Raw genomic sequence first — 6,106 nt, forward strand, 5'->3', positions numbered from 1 at the left:
TGAAAAGCACTCTGGTTATAACCTCACGCATAACAATAGATTGTTGGTGGGGACCCAGGATTGGTTCATTACGGTAGGCTTATCCTGCACCAATCACTAGGGCCCATTTGCCTTTAACCGAGGTCTGTACCCCTCTCTTAGCAGATCATCTGAAGACTTTGCAAGGAGTAGCAAGAATAAATTACTGGGACCCTGGCCTAAGGTACAGTCTGCCTTGCAGCTTCTGCCAGTGAAGGAAGACCAGGAAATCCAAGAGGGAAGCAAGATCCCTCCCCTGAACATCTCCCAGGTAACAGAGGGAGATACTGGACTCAGAGGACCCGTCCAGCAGCTCCAGAACCGGTACCCAGCCTGCACACAGCGTGCCCTGCTAGGCTCTGCGGAAAGATTCCTAGGTGGAAAGGGCCAGAGAGTCTCTGATCCCATAACTGTGTGCAGTCATAATGTCGAAAATAAAAAGTCGAATGACAAAAATGTCGAAAGAAAAATGTCGCAAAAAAAAAGTCGAATCTATTATTTTTTTATTTATATGTAGTTTTTGGGTTTGGTAAGTATAAAAATGGGTAAAATAAAAAAAAATAAAAAGGAGTTGGGGGGAACCCCCCCATTTCGAAAAAAAAACATGTTGAAAAAAAAATGCGTCTTTTTTTTTCGACATTTATTTTCGACATTTTTTTTTCCACATTATGACGTTCGACATTTTTGTTTTCGACCAAATGACTATAAACCACCCATATGAATAGATAATCTGCCACTCAAGAATTGCGCCACACTTGTTGGTTCAATATTTTCAAAAGAACATTTCTTTTTATTCCTTATTTGCCCTTTGAATTCTTGTTAACACGTGTTTCGGCTACTCAAGAGCCTTTCTCAAAACAAAACAGGGCTTTATTTGGTACATATCTTATTCTATTAGCACAATTATTATATAATGTTCAAAACATTTTTGTATTCAAAAAGGTTTTGGTAAAGAAAAAAAGATAACGAAGAAAAGAAAGAAATAGGAAGAAAGGGGGTTATGCAATATTAAATCACATGTATTTTGGAAAATAAATAAAAATAATAGATAATTCACAAATGCAATACATCGCAATACAAATAATTACATCAAATTGTGCATCCAATTCATAATAAATACAAAACAATATAAGTGATAAAAGAACAATAAAAGATAAAAAATAATAATAGTGGATAATAAGTAAAATAACAAACAGAGAAACAGAAAAAATATATTGTTTAAAATAATTCCTCATACATAAATCCACATTTTATATTTAAGGTTTCAATATTGAACACAAATTCTCATTTGTATTATTTCTATAATGATTCTATCATGTATTACAGTCTACAGTATCGTTCCCTCTAATGGGTTGCAGTAAATCTACATTCGACACACAATAATAAATTCATGTTTGAGCGTAGTACATAGAACAGTAGAAGTCTCTTACCCGTTAATTCCATAAGTCCCGGGTAAATCCCTATAGTGAAAATAATGCAGAAAGAAATATTTCCAATCCAATTGTTGTTCACACACAGGAATTGAATCTATTAATTCTCCAAAGGTTTTGGTTAAACTCAACCTTTCGTATGGCCATAAATTCTAACCTTCCACTTAAAAGTCCATCACAATCTACCTCGCCACAGTGGCGCCACAGTGGCGAGGTAGATTGTGATGGACTTTTAAGTGGAAGGTTAGAATTTATGGCCATACGAAAGGTTGAGTTTAACCAAAACCTTTGGAGAATTAATAGATTCAATTCCTGTGTGTGAACAACAATTGGATTGGAAATATTTCTTTCTGCATTATTTTCACTATAGGGATTTACCCGGGACTTATGGAATTAACGGGTAAGAGACTTCTACTGTTCTATGTACTACGCTCAAACATGAATTTATTATTGTGTGTCGAATGTAGATTTACTGCAACCCATTAGAGGGAACGATACTGTAGACTGTAATACATGATAGAATCATTATAGAAATAATACAAATGAGAATTTGTGTTCAATATTGAAACCTTAAATATAAAATGTGGATTTATGTATGAGGAATTATTTTAAACAATATATTTTTTCTGTTTCTCTGTTTGTTATTTTACTTATTATCCACTATTATTATTTTTTATCTTTTATTGTTCTTTTATCACTTATATTGTTTTGTATTTATTATGAATTGGATGCACAATTTGATGTAATTATTTGTATTGCGATGTATTGCATTTGTGAATTATCTATTATTTTTATTTATTTTCCAAAATACATGTGATTTAATATTGCATAACCCCCTTTCTTCCTATTTCTTTCTTTTCTTCGTTATCTTTTTTTCTTTACCAAAACCTTTTTGAATACAAAAATGTTTTGAACATTATATAATAATTGTGCTAATAGAATAAGATATGTACCAAATAAAGCCCTGTTTTGTTTTGAGAAAGGCTCTTGAGTAGCCGAAACACGTGTTAACAAGAATTCAAAGGGCAAATAAGGAATAAAAAGAAATGTTCTTTTGAAAATATTGAACCAACAAGTGTGGCGCAATTCTTGAGTGGCAGATTATCTATTCATATTAGTAACCAAGGAGGTAGGGGATTGGTTCCTCCAACGAATGCCACATAGGATGCGACACGGCTGAGAGGCCAAATCAAACCCATCTTGGTCGCCAACAGAAGAAGTTGTACCGACACATATCCCAATAAACCACCCATAACCAAGGACAAGGCAGCTGCCTGCAACACTCACCTCAGTTTTGGGCCGTCCGCCTTAAAGGACAACACAAGCCCAGTGAAGAAGCTAGGATGGGTGCATAGACAAGCATCAACCAGCGTCCGTTTTAAGGACATTTTCGGGGCTGTCATGCCCCTCGAGCTGGAACCGACTGTACCACTGACCCAAACCTTTAATAAAACCTCCACAATCAACCTAATTCAATTGCTAAACCTTCCTCTAACTCTAATAACTACCCTGAACATTTTTTTGCATGTTACCCAACACAAAATCAATGGAAAATGAACAGAGACCCTAACTCCAACCTTATCACAAGCTCAACAAATGACAAAGCCCTTAACTTAACCCAAACCCTTCCTCTAATCCTAACCTTCACCTTACCCTAACTGCAACTTGAACATTTTGTTCTAACCACTATGTATATGCAAACCCCTATCCTACGCCAACCTCAACAGCCCTACCTAACTTCCCTATCCCTTTCTTTAACACTTACCCTAACCATTATTCTATAAGCCCTAGTCCTAGGCTTAGCATAGCCCCTACCCCTACACTTACCCTGACACTTAATCTACCAAAACAATGAACCAAACCCACCGCATCACAGCCCTGCAACAACCTCCCCGACCCTAGCTCATACCCAAATTCTAATCTTTACTCTAACCCTAACCCTAACCCCTATCCTAACCCTAAATGCAACAGTCACATGACCACATAACCTTAACGCTAACAATTATCCTAGCAGCACTACATTTTTGGCTACTTTTCTTTTTTTACTAATTTTTGCTTGGCAGCTTTTTCACTGCAGAGTTATTTTCACCACAATCTTTTCACTGACTACATTTTTGCTGGATACCTTATCTTTCATTGATGCTATTCATGCATCAGCGCACATCATGCGATCACATCCCTCACCAGCTGGACTTCATCTTCCTTGCCAGTGAAATCATTGGCCCTGTCCATGTTGGATAGATTGAGTTCTAGCAGATACACCGGTGACAGTGCTCATTTTTGATTCACTGCGGGAGGTAACATGCTTGACCGCCTTCTCAAAAGGTCAGAGCAGACAACAGACATCAGGCAGCAGCTGTAGCTGTTTTGTCCTGTCCTAAAGAACAGAGGGCAACAGGTCTCCCAGTCGCAGATCGGGAGGATAGCTCAGGGGCAACGTGCTCGGCTTGCAACACAGAATCCGTGCTTAGAAACCTCTGGGTATTAAGCACGTTATAAATATCATATCATAAGACACAAAAGAGTGATCACTCTATTGCAGCTGCACACAGACTTGATGATCCCACCGGCATCTCTGTAAGCGCACCCATATTTGTTTGCAAGGATGCCACGTATCTGGAATGAGGCCGCGCAATGTCTGACTGTGGCAAATTGATGAGCTCAAATTTAGCCAATTCTCAAGCAAGCAAATGAGTCAAGTTCAAAGAATTCTGGGTCATCCACCAGAGGTGCGACAAACTAAGTCCTAAAATATCTGAGTCTCTAGCGTTATAAATGCCATATCATATCATAATCCTGGAGTGCCCGCATGACCCCTTACATCATGGTTCCCTTGCCATCATGCACCTCTCTATTCATAAACATACCATGCCCACATGGTCATTATGAACACTACAGAGAGCGCCTTAACTTCATGGACAGATGCATGAGCCTATAAATGAACTATCATCTCATAGTGACGCGTCTGGCAACCACTATAGACAGACTCTTCCCTCTGCCACGCACATCCTGCCAGGAATAACACCACCCACCACCACACGCTTAAGAGCCTGTGTGCAACTGCAAGGCACACCGATGACCAGCTACATCCGCAGCACCCGCTCCATAAGAGGGCCCACGTCATTGAACATCTTCAAAGAGACAATTCATTTATATGGATTTGTCAAGCGCCCAATGCCCTTGAAAGCGGCCTCAGAGCGCGGATATGGATAAGGTGTGCAATGAGGGTGAGGGTCGTAACGGGCAGACTGTCCAAAGTCCCAGGGTTGATGGACTCTTTCAGGCCCACCACAGAAAAGAAGATGAAAGCCTGGATGTAGAGGAAGGCACCGAGGCCACCAGAAATTATGTGATTTTGGAGCTGGACTTGGGTTTTTGGCAGGTTCATTGCAGTGGTGAAAATGACTTAGATCAAAGGTTTCATGGTTTATGAGGTGGATGTCGTCAAGGTGTTTTAATTAAGCAATATAACCCGAGCAGGGGCGGGGCATAAGTTAGAAGCCCGCGTCCCCCCTGCTCGGGTTATATTGCTATTAGTACCAGGGTACTAATAGTGTCTTTCTCAAGTTGAGAAACTGCGTGTTTGCCATTTCGCAACGATAAAAAACTGCAAATCAAGATGGCTGCCATGGATCAGGTGTAAGAAACTACATGTAGTTCCTTCTCCCTTTCCATGGCAGCCATTGCCATGACAGTGACACCCCAGGAACACTAGTATTCCCGGCTTCCGGCGGGCGACAAGGCAGCTCCAGTTAAGTGTGGCAGGTTGGGAGGGATTGGAAGGGGATGCATGGGAGCACACTTACCTGATTCCCGATGTGCAGATAGTGGCCTACAGCTCTGATCAGGCTTGGAGCAGGGATTTTACTGTGTAGTAAAGCCCCCGTTCTGTACCTCCTGAATGGTTGAGAGGGCCGTCCCCCTTGCCGGGTACTAATACCAATACAGACCCCTTAAGGCTTTCGGAAGAAAATAATGTTCACACCCTCTCTGAAATATGTGCAACCCTGAGTTGGCACAAAGGTATGATAGGAGAGGGTTCCAGAGAATAGAGCCCAGGGCACGATTTGTTCTACTGACACCTCTTATCTAAATGGTCTGGTGTTTTAAATACCGCCTATTGGTGAAATGCATGCATGGAACCTTCGGACAGTACTGCATAGGGTAAAAATGGGGTATTTACCCCATGCAGCACTTTGTATGTGCAGCATGCAGTATATATCCCAAAAAAGGAACCCTCTGCTTTGCTCTGTTATAAGCTGTCTGCCTCCACCAATGAGCCTGTGGGAGACAGGGGCTGTCGGCCAATCAGTGACCCTGTACTTGGGTGTGTAACATTATGTCTGCCACCTGTGCCTTAAATGCCCGCGTGCTGCCACCACACGTCAGCAAACGCCTCCTAGTCCTGCTCTTGTCATGTGTAAGGTACAGCCGCACACGTCCAGGTGTTGAATGTATATAACGCACACATCTGGAAATGCTTTTACAGTGGCCAATTCCTCCAAATCCCAAAAGACGATTAATAGATTAGAAAAGGAATTCACCAGTGAGCCTGGGGTCAAAGCGGTCTTTGCACAGTGGCCTTTAGGCACTTTCAGGGTGTAGGGAATAGCTTCGGTACATATGTGTCGCATTAGACCAGCAGAACCACTAATCCT

The sequence above is a fragment of the Ambystoma mexicanum genome, chromosome 2p (assembly GCF_040938575.1).
Source record: "Ambystoma mexicanum isolate Mex_15411 chromosome 2p, UKY_AmexF1_1, whole genome shotgun sequence".
Taxonomy (NCBI): Eukaryota; Metazoa; Chordata; class Amphibia; order Caudata; family Ambystomatidae; genus Ambystoma; species Ambystoma mexicanum.